Source organism: Ahaetulla prasina, chromosome 6, assembly GCF_028640845.1.
Source record: "Ahaetulla prasina isolate Xishuangbanna chromosome 6, ASM2864084v1, whole genome shotgun sequence".
Classification (NCBI taxonomy): Eukaryota; Metazoa; Chordata; class Lepidosauria; order Squamata; family Colubridae; genus Ahaetulla; species Ahaetulla prasina.
The window spans coordinates 97221099-97239217 of record NC_080544.1 but is presented as its reverse complement, the minus strand read 5'-3'; the positions used below and the strand labels follow the sequence as shown (position 1 = coordinate 97239217).

The 18119-nt window shown below is 39.7% G+C and overlaps 1 long non-coding RNA gene across 1 annotated transcript in view; it reads right to left on the bottom strand.

Annotated features, from left to right (window-relative positions):
- Positions 1–18119, bottom strand: part of LOC131200983 (uncharacterized) — a 211203-nt gene that overhangs the window by 12992 nt on the left and 180092 nt on the right. Inside the window, exon 2 of the long non-coding RNA XR_009155751.1 lies at positions 12746–12825. This is a non-coding gene — a long non-coding RNA (uncharacterized LOC131200983). The remainder of the gene's footprint in view (positions 1–12745; positions 12826–18119) is intronic.

Below are 18119 nucleotides of genomic sequence, written 5' to 3'. Positions count from 1 at the left end.
CCAATAATGTTGGAAACATGGGAGAAAATTTGGGTTAGAAATGTTAAATTTACGCAAGCGCAGAATTTAAGGGAAAATTTTTATAACATGTTTTATAGATGGCATTTAGATCCTAAGAAATTATCATGTATGTATCCAGATATGCAAGCGAAATGTTGGAGATGTAACTGTGATGATGCTACATATTTTCATGTATGGTGGACTTGTAAGAAAATTAAATCTTTCTGGATAAGAATTTGGTGGATTATGCAGAATGTTTTGAAGAAGAAGATAAAGTTCCTGCCACAATTTTTCCTTTTGGGAATAATAACAGACTGTACAGTGATAGAGACTAAATTGATTTTGAACTTAATAACAGCAGCAAGACTGTTGATTGGACAATATTGGAAGAAAAAAGAATTACCCATAATAGAAGAATGGATATTGAAAGTTTCCAATTTGGTTGAGATGGCTAAAATCTCAGCCTTCTTGAAAGACAGTACTCAAGAAAAATATCTAAACGAATGGAAGAACTGGATTGACTATATTCAAAATAGATATCAGATTAAGAGATATCAGATTGCCTTTGAATGAAGGATGTCGTTTTTGATTTTAATGGAAGAAGTGAGGATATGTGAAAGAGAAGGATTATAATTGTGTTAGATTCCAAAATTTTAATGTATGAATGTTTGTTTATTGAACTATACCTTGTGTTTGCTCCTGGAAGTCGGGGAGGGGTTTTGGAGGAGGGAGGGAGGAGGGAGGGAGGAGATGGATCTTACAAATCTTTTGTCCCATTTAGCTTAAAAATGGCTAAATCAAAAGGCTTAAAAGTAGTAGCTTTATATGACCTGTACACTTCTGTTTTATTTTACCCACCCTGAACTTTTAAACATGGTCATCGTTACCAGTCCCCCGCCCCCGCTCACTTATTTTAATGCCCCACTCAAAGATTTGCCTCATGAGATGCAGACAGCCTATCAACCATTGCAAAGACTACAAAAGCTCATCAGATTTTTGTAGCCTTTCCAATAGTCAATTTGCTGCCTGCTGCTCATAAGGCAAATCTTGGGAAGGTTATAAGAAATTTTATTTTCTGCTTCCAGTTGAGTGGAAGGGGGAGGAGAACCCCTGTGCATATACCATTAATGAAATAGGTTGGTAACTCTCTGGAGATGCTGCTGGCCTGAAAAGTTATCTAATTGAGCCACTTTCCAATCAACCAAGCACATGACCATAAATGAAAGGAAGGTAGCGAATTAAGTAGCATTATCACATAAACCAAACCATGTGGGATGCACATACTGCATCTATGATTCAGCTCCTAAACTAAGTCAAGCAATATAGTTACTGAAAGATAAATGAAGACTTTGAAATAGACTCTGAAAGAGATTTAATAAAGGATTGTATGATAAAATGGGCACAGAATATTCAGGAACCAATAATGTTGGACACATGGGAGAAAATTTGGGTTAGAAATGTTAAATTTACGCAAGCGCAGAATTTAAGGGAAAATTTTTATAAGATGTTTTATAGATGGCATTTAGATCCTAAGAAATTATCATGTATGTATCCAGATATGCAAGCGAAATGTTGGAGATGTAATTGTGATGATGCTACATATTTTCATGTATGGTGGACTTGTAAGAAAATTAAGTCTTTCTGGATAAGAATCTGGTGGATTATGCAAAATGTTTTGAAGAAGAAGATAAAGTTCCTGCCGCAATTTTTCCTTTTGGGAATAATAACAGACTGTACAGTGATTGAGACGAAATTGATTTTGAACTTAATAACAGCAGCAAGACTGTTAATTGGACAATATTGGAAGAAAAAAGAAGTACCCACAATAGAAGAATGGATATTGAAAGTTTCTAATTTGGCTGAGATGGCTAAAATCTCAGCCTTCTTGAAAGACAGTACTCAAGAAAAATATCTAAATGAATGGAAGAATTGGATTGATTATATTCAAAATAGATATCAGATTAAGAAATTTCAGATTGCCTTTGAATGAAGGATGTTGTTTTTGATTTTAATGGAAGAAGTCAGGTTATGTGAGAGAGAAGGATTATAATTGTGTTAGATTTTAAAAATTTAATGTATGACTGTTTGTTTATTGAACTATACCTTGTGTTTGCTCTAGGAAGTCAAGGGGGGGAGGGGTTTTGGAGGAGGGGGAGGAGGGGAGGAGGGATGGGAGGGGAAAAATTTAATTGTTTTTGTAAAACTTTTTCAATAAAAAAAAAGAAAAAAGAAAGATAAATGAAGACTTTTTGATTCTCAAAATGATTTATGGAATATACATCAGTGGTTGTCCAATATTTTTATCTCCTGTATTACACCAATGCAAGCTTACTTGGAGACTTAGGCTACCGTTCTATATTGGGAACTCAGGCAATATCAGCCTTTGACATTTTTTTTTTTTTTACAGTAGTCTCTGGAGCCTAATTTTAAGCAAGCTTATGGAAAATCAATAGTGCAATTTCTTGCCAATTTGTGGTAGGAAACGCATAAAAACCGAAATCTAAGTGGTATATGAGACTCAGCACATTTTTTGTACGTCGTGTCTTCTTGCATATCCATAGTTCTTATGGAAAAGTATAACAAAACTTTCAAATGTTGCTTGAAGGAAACTTTTTTTTTAGAATAGTAAAACCCACTATCTCTGTGATGGCGAACCTATGGCACACGTGGAACAGGTGGTACGTGGAGCCATATCTGTGGGCACGAGAGCGTTGCCCTAGCTCAACTCCAGCACCAGCCAGCTGATCTTTGGGCCTTCCGGGCCCTCTGGAAGTCGGGAAACAGGCTGTTTCTGGCTTCCGGTGGGTGGGGTAGGGAAGACCATTTTCACCCTCCTCAGGCTCCTAGAAATCCTCTAGAGCAAGGGGAGGGCAAAAAACGGGCCTTCCAGTCCCAGTGAAAGTCAGGAAATGGGCTTTTTCCAGCTTCGGGGGTGGGGAAGGCCATTCTCAACCTCCCCAGGCTCCAAGAAAGCCTCTAGAGCCCGGGGAGGGTGAAAAATGGGCCCAGCAGGCCCACTGTGCCATCAAGTGCCAAAAGCTGGGGAGCGTGGGGGGGGGGTTTGCGCATGCATGCATGGGGCACATTGAATTATGGGTGTGGGCACGCACATGTGGGACCCTCCTGCGCTCCCCCCACTTTTGGCACCTGAGGCCAAAAAGGTTAGTCAGCTCTGCCGCAAATCTCTTTCTGAAGACCTCAGGTGTATTCGTGAGAAAAGTCGCTTTTCAGAGTGTGATGGGTAGTATATAAATTTTATATATACCACCCATCACACTCTGAAAAGTGACTTTTCTCAAGAATACACTGAGGTCTATATAAATGTTATATATACCACCAATATACCTCTGTGTGTGTGTGTGTGTACACACAAACCAATATACACCCATATTTTATGGTATCCTGCTGCGCCGGTTGGAGGGGTTGGGAGTGGGAGGCACCGTTTATCGGTGGTTCTCCTCCTACCTCTCTGATCGGATGCAGACGGTGTTGACAGGGGGGCAGAGATCAACTCCAAGGTGCCTCATGTGTGGGGTGCCGCAGGGGTCGATTCTCTCACCCCTCCTGTTCAACATCTATATGAAGCCGCTGGGTGAAATCATCAGTGGCTTTGGGGTGAGATACCAACTGTACGCTGATGATACCCAGCTGTACTTTTCCACCCCGGGCCACCCCAGTGAAGCTGTCGAAGTGCTGTCCCGGTGTCTGGAAGCCGTACGGATCTGGATGGGGAGGAACAGGCTCAAACTTAATCCCTCCAAGACAGAGTGGCTGTGGATGCCGGCACCTCGGTACAGTCAGCTGCAGATGCGGCTGTCTGTCGGGGGTGAATCATTGGCCCCGATGGAGAAGGTACGCAACTTGGGCGTGCTCCTGGATGGTCGGTTGTCCTTTGAAGACCATTTGGCGACCGTCTCCAGGAGAGCATTTTATCAGGTTCGCCTGATCCGCCAGTTGCGTCCCTTCCTGGACCGGGATGCCTTATGCACAGTCACTCATGCTCTCATTACCTCTCGCCTGGACTACTGCAATGCTCTCTACATGGGGCTCCCCTTGAAGAGCACCCGGAGACTTCAGCTAGTTCAGAATGCGGCTGCGCAGGTTATTGAGGGAGCGTCTCGGAGCTCCCACATAACACCTATCCTGCGCAGACTGCACTGGCTACCTGTTGTTTTCCGGGTGCGCTTCAAGGTATTGGTTACCACCTTTAAAGCGCTCCATGGCTTAGGACCGGGCTATCTACGGGACTGTCTACTGCCGGCTTCTATCTCCCATCGTCCGGTATGTTCCCACAGAGAGGGACTCCTCAGGGTGCCGTCAGCCAAACAGTGTCGACTGGCGGCCCCCAGGGGGAGGGCCTTCTCTGTGGGGGCTCCGACCCTGTGGAACGAACTTCCCCTCGGACTTCGACAATTACCTGACCTTAGGACCTTTCGCCGCGAACTTAAAACTTATTTATTTTGTATGGCTGGACTAGCCTGATTTTTATTTTTATTGGATGGGTTTTTAAAATTTTGTGATTTTACGGGGGAGTACGTTTTTTAACATTTTGGGCATTTAAATTAGTTTTTTTAAGGGATGTTTTTAATTATTGTGTGTATTTATATTTTATCTGCCTGTTCACCGCCCTGAGTCCTTCGGGAGAAGGGCGGTATACAAATTAAATTATTATTATTATTATTATTATTATTATTATTATTATTATTATTATTATTATTATTATTATTATTATTATTATTATTATTATATACATAGGTAAAGGTAAAGGGTCCCCTCGCACATACGTGCTAGTCATTGCCAACTCTAGGGGGCGGTGCTCATCTCCGTTTCAAAGCCGAAGAGTCAGCGCTGTCCAAAGATGTCTCCATGGTATATATTATATACATAATATATATAAATAATTGATATATAAAATAAATATATTATTTAGTTTATAAATAAAAATTCCAATATGCTTCATAGCTCCTTGTTATACATTTTTATTATCCCATGAAATTAACCCTTATTATATATCCTAGGGGTGTGAAAATAATTAAAACGGAGGACACTGGGGGGGGGGAACCTCTACTGATAATTAGGAATGAAAGAAACTGTAACCTTAACAAATACTTTTTTCTTGTGCCACAGCATGTTTGCAGCTGATATTTTTCACTCTTTTCCCTAAATTATACTTTTATCACCATGTATTAGGAGCATTTAGAACTTGGTGTTTTAACCCACGGCAATACAATGCTTTTTTCCAGGTAGCTCATTCACTGGCCAAAAGCAATTCTAACGGCTTGGACATTGGAGCACATACAAATAACCTACCTTGAGTGCATGTTAGCCAGCTCATTCCTTACTATGGATCTAACCAGGGGTGCTATTCAGCAGGTTCTGACAGGTTCAAGAGAACCGGTAGCGGAAATTTTGAGTAGTTCGGAGAACCGGCAAATACCACCTCTGGCTGGCCCCAGAATGGAGTGGGAATAGAAATTTTGCAATATTTTCCCCCCAGGAGTGGGGTGGGAATGGGGATTTTGCGGTAACTTTACCCTGGAGTGGGGTGGGAATGGAGATTTTGCAGTATCCTTTCCCTGCCACACCCACCAAGCCACACCCACAGAACCAGTAGTAAAAAAAAAAATTCATCACTGGAACCAGCCACAGCAGAGCTGTTAGCTTTGATCACATGAAAAAGCTCAACATATTGGTAATCAGCTAAATCTGACAAACACCCTTTTAAGTTCTGGAGAACTGCCTTGTAGGTCTGTTTGCGCCTAGCACCAAAAGCCTCCGGCTAGGAAAATTTTATTCCACCCAACTGTTATATCAAAACTGATGTTTTTTCCTGCCCCCAGATGGATCACTTTTCAGATTATTATTTACTATTTTTCTTTAAGAGGAAAAGATTCAGACCTGCATGCTTAAATGTATGGAATTTGTCCGTGTGCCTTTGGCATGAAAGCCATGGAATGCATATTTTAATAATAAATATAGCAAATAGAAAAGTCAGACTAGTTGTGACTTCACCGAAAACTATACTATTGTCACAGTCCATTGGTTGCTGTTGTGGTCTGCCAGCAGCCTGCAGAGCTGGCAACGGAGTCAGACAGCAATGAGGCTGAGGTGGGGCCAGGGCCATCGGGGTGTGAAGTGCGGACTCCAGAGCCTCCAGAGACTGATAGTAGTGAGGCAGAGGAACAGGAGGAGCCTGTTCCTAATGCACGCATCAGAAGAGCTGCCAGAAGGCAAGAGCAGCTTAAGCAGAGAGGACGACTTGGCAGTAGGGCCAAGAGATGATTGGCCTCTCCCATAAGGCTTAAAACAGACCAGCAATGGCGTTTGGGCTTTACCAGAAAACAACATTGGTAGCTTTGTCTTCTTGCATTTATTTTTGTATCAGTGACTTCTGAACATTTGCCAAGAAAGGCCTTTGGCAGTTTGCCTAATTGGACCAAGGTCTGTGATAGGATTGAGGAATTTGTGTTGGGAGGAATTTGTTTTAATTTAATTGAACTACGCTGGGAATGAAGTAATTCTCAGCTGTTCGAATAAAGTTTGTTTGTTTTTTCACTGACTGAGTTTCCTACTACCTACTTGGGCCTGAGTCACAACAGTTGCTTCTCAGTGTGATCTTTCCTAAAAGATTCAATGAATTTTGCTTCAAATAGGATGTTTTATGACTATGTGTGTCATGCTAATACAATATTCCCCAAATGGAATTGACATTGCTAATCTTATATATTGTTGATACCCTATTTTTTTTTATTTCTGACAGAAGCACCTACAAATTATAGACATATAACATTCAACACCAGATGAATAAAATAGGTATAAAATAGGTCTTAGAAATACAGCACGTGTAAAAAATGCATAGGATAAATAGGATTAAAACTAAATGACTTTTGCCTAGTATTGAACCTTGTAGACAGCATTTGTGGCAAGCCATTCTTCTCCATTTTGGATGCTGAATGGAACACAGTGTGCAACACAACCACCAACTAAACTATGTATAATTATTGTAAATATGTATGTAACTGAACAATACAAACAGTATAGCCTCATATTAATCCCCAAAGCCTGCCTCAAACCACTAATTACCTTATTAATGAAGCAATTCCTTTGGTCTGAGTTTATAGTCGGAATTAAAGCCATCAATAAAGAATTTGTGTGTCTTAGCCACTGCAGCTGCATCAGTCTTAGTTATCGGAAAGGATTTCAGAACAATTATTATATGCTTTAACTTTTTTAGGGTTTAATATTTATATTTCTTTTTTTGTTTTGTTTTGTAAAATAATTTTTATTAAATATTTGTCTTTAAAAACAACACAAAAAACAATCACACATGTATAAAAACAAGACATGTCAAGACATAACATATTAAACATTGCATATCATTAATGGTAATTTTATAGCTTTCGTATCGACTTACGTATTTCGCTTATGTAATTCTCTATTCTATCATTTCTATTTACTACTCAATAGTAGAATAATCGTAGTACTCCAACATATACTCCTTGATTTTGCCCAAACTGAAAAATATCCACCATCCTAAGAAACCCCAAAGACAAAATTGAGTTAGAAAATCAAGGAGTATATGAAATCCCATGCACCGCCTGCCCCACCACATACATTGGACAAACCAACAGAAGAATAAGTGTACGCATTGAAGAACACAAGAACTCAGTCAAAAAAGAGGAACCAACTTCTTCCCTGGTCCAACACCTTAAAGTCACAGGACATGATATTGACTTTAAAAAGACCAGAACTATCGCCAAAACTGAACACTTTAACAACAGAATAATCAGAGAAGCCATTGAGATAGAAAAACGCCCACACAGCATGAACAAACAAGATGATACCTCCCACCTACCAGCCATTTGGAAACCCACCCTTATTGACAAATGAGTCCCTAACACGAGGAATGACACCAGACCCACACTCATGAGGTCCACACAGGATGTCACCACCGCACATCCCCCAGAAAGCAGACCCAAACCCACACTGATCATGAAGCACGACCAAGGACCAGAAGCCAGACCGCAACTGCAACATTAGCCATTTCAAACCCCTCCAATCCATACATGCAGCAGACTGACACCCACTATGAAGATGTAGCATGACCACGAAGCCAAACAACAGCAATGCAGCTCACCAGCTCAAATCCCCCTGCAACACAGACTAAACTGAGCACAACCAAAAACGTCGCCAAGACACTTCCAATTTTACACGGGAGAAAACCCGAACAACCAAAGACCTATATATATATATATATATATATATATATATATATATATATATATATATATATATATATATATATATATATATATATATATATATATATATTTTCTGAGAGTTTTAGCGGGTGTTTGTATGTAGATCTTTGGTTATTGGGTTTTCTCCACGTAAAATTGGAAGTGTCTTGGTGACGTTTCAACGAAGTCTCATTCGTCATCTTCAGGCTTCAGCTTCGTGCTTCTGGGAGCAGAAGCACGAAGCTGAAGCCTGAAGATGACGAATGAGACTTTCGACGAATGAGACTTCCAATTCGTTTCGACGAATGAGACTTCGTCGAAACATCGCCAAGACACTTCCAATTTTACACGGGAGAAAACCCGAACAACCAAAGACCTATATACAAACACCCGTGAAAACCTCAGAAAACATATATACGTAAAAAACACGTAAAAAACTCATTCCAGTTCATAGAGATCATAAAGAAACAAAACTTACAGCCCAGCGACCTACTCGTGAGCTTTGATGTCATATCCCTCTTCACCCAAGTGCCAATCAAAGAAGCCTTGACAGCTATCCAAAACAAATATAACCCCCCCAAGCACATCCTAGATCTGACCAACCACTGCCTATTCAACACATACTTCATCTATAACGGACAAAAATACAAACAAATAGAAGGAGCACCCATGGGATCACCCCTCTCACCTGTCATTGCCAACCTCTACATGGAACACTTTGAAACCCAAGCACTAGAAAAATCTGATCACAAACCCAAACTCTGGCTCAGATACGTAGACGACACCTTCATAATCTGGCCACACGGGAAAGAAAAACTTGAAAACTTCCTCACACACCTCAATAGCCTACACCCCAAAATACAGTTCACCATGGAAACAGAAGTTAACAACCAACTTCCCTTCCTAGATGTCTTAGTCTACAAGAAACCCAATGGCTCCCTAGGACACACCATCTACCAGAAGAAAACACACACAAACCGCTATCTGCATGCACGCACACCACCACCCAGCACAGATAAACTCCGTAGCCAAGACACTCATCTCTAGAACAAAATGCTTAGCTGACGAACAACACCTAAAAACCGAACTACACACTCTCACAAGCGTACTAACATCCAATGGATTCCAGAGAAATAAGATTACCAAACTAATCCAAAAGAACCCCCACTAAAACCCAAGACAGAGAGCAAGAAAATGGCACAGCCCTCCTCCCATATATAAAAGGCACCACAGACAGAATCAGCAAGATCCTCCACAAACATAACATCAAGACAGCATTCTGCACAAACCAAAAATATCCACCATCCTAAGAAACCCCAAAGACAAAATTGAGTTAGAAAATCAAGGAGTATATGAAATCCCATGCACCGCCTGCCCCACCACATACATTGGACAAACCAACAGAAGAATAAGTGCACGATTGAAGAACACAAGAACTCATTCAAAAAGAGGAACTAACTTCTTCCCTGGTCCAACACTTTAAAGTCACAGGACACGATATTGACTTTAAAAAGACCAGAACTATCGCCAAAACTGAACACTTTAACAACAGAATAATCAGAGAAGCCATCGAGATAGAAAAACGCCCACACAGCATGAACAAACGAGATGATACCTCCGCCTACCAGCCATTTGGAAACCTGCCCTTATTGACAAACGTGTCCCTAACACGAGGAATGACACCAGACCCACACTCACGAGGTCCACACAGGATGTCACCACACATCCACCCAGAAAGCACACCCAAACCCACACTGATCAGGAAGCACGACCAAGGACCAGAAGCCAGACCGCAGCTGCAACATTAGCCATTTCAAACCCCTCCAATCCATACATGCAGCAGACTGACACCCACTACGAAGATGTAGCACGACCACGAACACGAAGCCAAACAGCAGCAGTGCAGCTCACCAGCTCAGATCCCCCTGCAACTCAGTCTAATTTGAGCACAACCAAGCCCCCACCCAAACAGGACACACCCCCAGCCAATCAGAGCACAAAAACCCCAACCAATCAGAGCACAGCCAAGCTCCCACCCAATCAGTTCAAACCCCCACTAGCAGTTAAAAAGGAAGAAACAGCTGCAATCACACATTGCTCCCAGAAGCACGAAGCTGAAGCCTGAAGATGACGAATGAGACTTCGTCGAAACGTCGCCAAGACACTTCAATTTTACGGGAGAAAACCCGAATAACCAAAGACCTACATACAAACACCATGAAAACCTCAGAAAACAAATATATATATATATATATATATATATATATATATATATATATATATATATATATATATATATATATATATATATATATATATATATATATATATATATATATATATATATATATATATATATATATATAATATATATATATTCATAGGTTTTCATGGGTATAGGTATGTAGGTCTTGGCATTCAGCTTTTTCCCATGTAAGGTTGAGAGTATCTTGGTGATGTTTCGATGAGGTCTCAGTCATCATCTTCAGGCTGGTACCAGTATTTATAGAGAGACGGCAGCTCCAACCACTCTTTGCTCGAGAAGCATGAAGCCGAAGAAACCAGCCTGAAGATGATGAGTGAGACCTCGTCAAAACGTCGCCAAGATACTCTCAACCTTACATGGGAAAAGACCCGAAAATGCCAAGACCTACATACACACACACACACACAATTATAATATTCATTGTTCTTATCTACACATTCATATTCATTTATATTTACATCTCTTTATTTAATGTTGTTCAGTTACTTTAAGTTTCATCAATATTAAATTAAACATTTCTTGTTTTGATTTTGATTTTTGAGCCAAATGTACATTTTATTCCATATTTCATAATATTCTGAATCCTCTCTCTCTTTCAACTCCATTGTTATTTTATCCATCTCTGCGCATTCTAGAATTTTCCTAATTACTGTTTCATCTGTGGGTACATTTTTTTTGTTTCCATTTTTGTGTGAATGTGATTCTTGCTGAGGTAAGTATGTGCAATATAATGTATTGAAGGTTTTTGTTCATTTTCAGGTCCAGTATATTTATATTTCTAAGCCACCCAAAGAATATGAGAATGGGCAGATACAAACAATTTAAAATAATAAATACAAACAATCTACTTTGCCTTTTCCAGAGGTTTGGATTTGAATGTAGTAAAAACTGCTGGGACTAACAAGTTGAGAAAGTTTTTGAAAATGAGCAGGTTACGATCTTATGGGACTTTCTGATCCAGGAAGCATTATTGTTCATAACATGCCTGATATAACAGTTATTGAAAAGAAGGAAAGTCTGGTTCACTGATGTTGCTATTTCAGGGATTGATATTAGGATTGAGGAAAAACAATTGAAAAAAAATATATCGGGACTTCCTGATTAAAGTTGAACACTTAAAGAAAAAGAAAATCCATAGAGTCACCAATCAATGATTGGAGCCCCCTGGAGTGATACCTAAAGGACTTCTCCAATATCTGGGAATATTGAATTTATCAGACCTGAAGACCCTAATTTTACAAAAAGACCTGCTTTGAACTGCCTATAATCTTAGACACTGCCTTGATAATTCTTAGGTTCCAAATAAATTATTAAATTTCCACCAGTCTTAGACTGTGAATCGAACTGTAGATTACCCGCACATCATAATCTACAATAAGTAATTAATGTTTCTTCTCATCTTTTGACAACTCAATGAAAACTATTCGAATATTATGCCATAATCAGGGACCACGTAGTAAGGCTTAATGCAAGACACAAAGACCTTTACCCTTAGAATGTTGTAAACAATTGATTACCACACTCTTAGAATTTGGTGGAATGAAAATAAACAAGCCAATGTTGAAGGAAACTACACTTCAAAGTGTCCTTACCTTCTCAATGAAGGAAACGTAGACAGTGGTGGGTTTCAATTTTTTTTACTACCAGTTCTGTGGGTGTGGCTTGGTGGGCATGGCAGGGGAAGGATACTGTAAAATCTCCATTCTTTCTCCAATCCAGGGGAAGGTTACTACAAAATCCCCATTTCTTCCGATCAGCTGGGACTTGGGAGGCAGAGAATAGATGGGGGCGGGGCCAGTCAGAATTTTATTACTGGTTCTCCGAACTACTCAAAATTTCTGCTACCGGTTCTCCAGAACTGGTCAGAACCTGCTGAAACCCACCTCTGAATGTAGATATTACAACACTGTCATAATTTTTCTCTGTTTCTTTTTTGTTGTTTTAATTCCCACATGTATATCACACAATACACGATTTGTAACTATAATTCATTTACATTTTAGATATGATCACTTGATATTGTTTTACATACTTTTACTTCGTTGCAATTTTAGAAGTGATCATATTTAATATAAATTTAGTTGTTTACATTAAAATTAAACGTAGCTTATACCCTGATTAATTGTTCTAAGATTCCCACGAACATTTCTTATGATCTTTGTTTTCAGTAATACTAACCATCCATGTTAAAGATGGCATGAGACCCTGGTAGAAACACTTATCCAACGTCTCTACTTACCTGTCCAACTCTAATTTTCATTGATTCATCACTTCCTCTTATGATGCGTAACTGAATAAATCTTCATCTGCCAAACTAGCCTGCACAAAACCAGCACATAAATTCATTTTAAAGCTTGAAACTGAAGAAAAACAACAAATGATTACAATGGAACAATTAGTAGCGGGTTCAGTTTAGAGCATTTCATTTGATGATTATAGGCATAAACGTGACAAGGGATAATAAATATAAATCCGTAGGAATACCATCATATCCCAAAATAAGCCAGAATATCAAGATAAATGTGAAAGTTTAGAGAATTAGGGGTGGAGGGTGCAACTTTATGACCGTCATTAAACCAGCGATTAGCTAATGTAGTATTGATGTCTCCTAACAGAAATCAAATTAAAGTCTAGTGTGCACGTGTCTTTGATTAATTAATGTTTTTAGTGACAGTTGCTTTAACATAAATTTTCTTTAATGCTACAGAATGCAACCATTTATCAGTACAATGGCTCTATCATTCCTTTTAGCAGATTATGCAGTATCTGAACACAAGGTAGCCAAGGTTTACAAGCAATTCCAAGCAAACCTTCTGTTTTTCAGGAAGCCAACAAATTCCTTTGAATTATTTCTCCTAATAATTACACATTTACATGTGTATCGCATTACAAATCAGCTTCACCCCCCACCCACAATTTCACAAAATGTAAAATACATGCTTCTTAATAATATTCTTTGACTCTCTTTTGAAGTACAAATTGCTCTGTAACTTTGGCCATTAATGGCTAAATTGGAACATATTTGCAAATGGGAAACGTCTGTCCTAATCTCCTGAAAGAAATGTCCATGTACTTTCAAATCTGACATCCCTGAAGCCTATTTGTCTATTTAGAATATTCATGTACCGTGCTTTTTAGTCATGGAGCAGTTAATAAAGCAGTATTACACCAGAATATCGAATTATTTCTATAATTTAGAAATGAGAGGGAGGGGGGAGGGAGGGGGGAGGGAGGGAAGGAAGGAAGGAAGGAAGGAAGGAAGGAAGGAAGGAAGGAAGGAAGGAAGGAAGGAAGGAAGGAAGGAAGGAAGGGTGGGTTGCCCATAAGTCATAAGTGGTACACACACAGAAATCTTTTGTACGGAAGAGTTACATTTGCCAACAAAGCCAACATAGTCCTAGTCTGCATTAACTTTGGGATAGAATCAGTGAAATGCATTTACCTTTGCTACCAGTTCGGAAATGTGAGCGCACGCACGTCTTCTGTGCATGCACAGAGCCTTCTGCGCACGCATAGAAGGTCATAAACAGGATGTAATGACATCCCGTCAGGTGGACAGAGCTTCCCGCCACCGCCCCCCGGTTCCCACGAGCCGTATAAGATCCAGCCAGATTTCACCACTGGATAGAATCAAGATCATGTGAAGTGTTAGTACCACTTTATAATGCCTTGATAAGATCACACTTGCAATATTGCATCCAATTTTGGTCCCCATGATATAAAAAAGATATTGAGATTCTTGAAAGAATGCAGAGAAGAACACCAAAGACGATTAAAGGACTGGTGGATAAAAAATAATAATGAAAGAATGGTTGCAGGAATTGGGTATGGCGAATTTAATGAAAAGAAGAACTAGGGGTGACATGATAGCAGTGTTCCCCTATCTAACGGGCTGCTACAAAGAAGAGGGAGTCAAACTATTCTCCAAAGCACCTGAGGGTAGAACAAGAAGCAATGGGTGGAAACTCATCACAGAGAGAATCAACCTAGAACTAAGGAGAAATTTCCTGACAGATAGAACAATTAATCAGTGGAAAGAGTTGCCTCCAGAAGTTGTAGGTCAGGGCTGTCAAACTCCCGGTCCACAGGCCGGATACATCATGTGCTGGCCACGCCCACACCCGGTTTAATGAAGGGGGGGGGGAAAGTCCTGATATATCATATGACACTACCATGACAATGTGAGTTTAACACCCCTATTGTAGGTGCTCCAACAAAAAAGTTTTTAAGAAGAGATTGGACAACCATTTGTCTGAAATGTTACAGGGTTTCTTGCTTGAGCAGGGGGTTGGACTAGAAGACCTCCAAGGTCCCTTCTAATTCTGTTATTCGGTTAAAATCTGCGGTGCTTTTGCAGCCATCACTCTCAATCTAGTTCCCTGGAGATACTTTCAGTTTCAATTTTCAGTGATCTTGGATTTTCTGGATTATTTTCTACATGAGGACCTTGTAGTATCTATTTTCTTCTCTAGCAATTACCTTTGGCTACTCTTTCACTGTCCAGACTTACTCTGACTGTTCTCTTTAACACTTCATTGCTTATTGAACTTTGCAGTTTCCCTTCAAGCTTTTGAAGTAGGATAAGAGGATCTAGTTAAAAATGTAGTCGGTGTACATATCGGTATCAAAATAGAGATCTCGAAACTCATCACAATGTTTTCTGCTTGCAATTACAAGTTATTCTTTCTCAACTCTAGTATATTCACACAAACCATGATATAGAATTCTTCAGATTTTTCCAAACTGCCGAATTTCCCTTATGTCTCACAGAAATGGCTGGCATTGATTGAAGTTCTTGATTCAAAGGACTCTTTCCTTTGAGGTAGCAAGAATGAATACCGTATTTTTCGGACTATAAAATGCACTGGAATATAAGAGACACCTTAGTTTTTGGAGGAAAATAAGAAAAAAGCTGATTGGTGGGTGGATCAGCCTCCCAGAATACCCCCAATCAGCTGTTCCCAGAGGTGAACTTTAGCAACAGGTTCGTTGGTTGTGAGCTCTGTGTTTTGCTTTTTTTTCAGCCTCTAAAATCTCCATTTCAGAGGCTTTTTACTCAGCCTCTCAAATGGAGGTTTCAGAGGCTTTGTTCAGCCTCTGAAACCTCCGTTTCAGAGATTGGGAGGGGCTACATTCGGACTATAAGACACACCCAGATTTTCACCCTCTCTTTGAGGGTAAATAGTTGTGTCTTATACTCCGAAAAATATGATACATGCATACATGAAGTATAAACAGTTTGATTTAATGGTTAAGGTACTAGGCTAAAAAGCAGGAGACTGTGAATTCAAGCCCTTGAATTAGCTGGGAAAGCCAGCTGGGTGACTTTGGACCAGTCATTCTCTTCTCAGTCCAACCCACTTCACAGGGTTGTTGTGGGGAAAATAGGAGGAGGAAGGTGTGTTGAATAAGTTCGCTGCCTTGAGTTATTTGTAAAAATATAATAATGACAACAGAATAACAGAGTTGGGAGGGACCTTGGAGGTCTTCTAGTCCAACCCTCTGCTCAAGCAGGAAACCCTAAATCACATACAAATAAATAAAATAAACTAACAAATAAATACAGCACTTCCTGCTGTATTCTGAATAGGAAGGTTTACTCTTTCTACAGGCTACACTTATCTTTGTGACTGTTATTTTTATTTTTTATTTATTTATTTATTTTGTCACAACAGTATATATAAGCATAAGCATGAAAGTAACTATATAATATATAAGCATATATATATAAGCATAAGTATGTAATAACTATATTAATTGGATTTAATGAAAGGAAACAATAGGACAGGAACGGTAGGCATGTTTGTGCTCTTATGCACGCCTCTAACAGACCTCTTAGGAATGGGGTGAGGTCAATAGTAGACAGTTTTTGGTTAAAGCTTTGGGGATTTTGAGAAGAGACCACAGAGTCAGGTAGTGTGTTCCAAGCATTAACAACTCTGTTACAGAAGTCATATTTTCTGCAATCTAGATTAAAGCAGTTAACATTAAGTTTGAATCTATTGGTAGCTCTTGTATTATTGCAATTGAAGCTGAAGTAGTCTTTAACAGGAAGGACATTACAATAGATGATTATTTGAACAAATACTAAAGATAGGTTATTTCACCCAGTTACAGATTGGACTTCAATGCACTTTCCTTAATGGACAGTCAACATAAAGCCAACCGAAATTCTTCTCAAATACATAAACTAGGGTTACCAAATCTGTAAAGACCACTAGACAGCAAATACAGAGTTAAATTTCTGAATCTCTTTGCTGCCATCCAGTGATTGCCTAGGTTTCTGCAGTCCAAATCTGGAAGCCCCATATAAAACAATGCCTAAAACACATTGTTACCTAGCTGAGATGAAAGACAAACCTTGTCTGCCTGAAACATCTTGACAACGCAGAGGAAGATGGCTGCTTCTAGCTGACTTTGAAGGGGTAAGAATAAAAATTAAGCAAAACAGCACATAGATACCTTACATTGCTAACAAAAGACGAAGAAACCAGTTTATTGTCTGCAAATTTCTTCACTTTTTTAAAAAAAATTGAATTTATATCCCGCCCTTCTCCGAAGACTCAGGGTGGCTTACACTGTGTTAAGCAATAGTCTTCATCCATTTGTATATTATATACAAAGTCAACTTTTATTGCCCCCAACAATCTAGGTCCTCATTTTACCTACCTTATAAAGGATGGAAGGCTGAGTCAACCTTGGGCCTGGTGGGACTTGAACTTGCAGTAATTGCAAGCAGCTGTGTTAATAACAGACAGACTTAGTCTGCTGAGCCACCAGAGGCCCTGCAAAAATAACTTTCACTGCAAAAATAATAATTTTCACTGCAAAAATAACAGCTCCATTTCCCTTCAATTACTGTTTCAGTGTTCTGCACCTTGAAGGAGACATGGATTATTTTCAAACTTGTGCTTTCAAAAGAAAGCATACAAACCAGAGCTGGTATTCAGCCAATTCGGGCCAGTTCGGGCAAACCGGTAGCTCCAATGATCATTTGACCCCGCCCACCTGCCCCCCATTCTATTCTATCAATTATTTCCTGCTTTGTAGCTCATCTCAATCATGCAGCACAGCTGATTCTCCCCCCCTCGCTGTTCTACTTACCACTGCTGACTTGGAAGGTAAGCAGCTGAGCTTCTAAATGCTCCATTTTCAACACAGCACAAGCGCATTAGGCACATGCATGAAGTGCGCGCTCACCAAGCGTGCGATTGTTAAAGCAGCAGCATTGTACCACCGATACAAATGCAATTAGAGAAATAGGTACCACTGGTCAGAAGGTAAAGGCACTCCATAATGTTGTAGGAATTTAGCACCCACCCCCCTCCTAGAAGAATGAAATATTTTAGAAAATATTTAAAAAGGCAGAATATATTTCCCTGGATGAGAAATGGAGAAACATGTTTTAAAGACAAAGCAGCTCCCTGCAACTTCCTGCCACCCCCCACCTTTGTCAATGGGCCATTAAAGCCTCAACCAAGCTCACTCATTTCCCCCCACCTTTGTCAATGGGTCAGAGGTAGAAACTCATTCTCCCTACCTTTGTCAATGGGCCATTAAAGCCTCAACCAATCTCACTCATTTCCCCCCACCTTTGTCAATGGGTCAGAGGT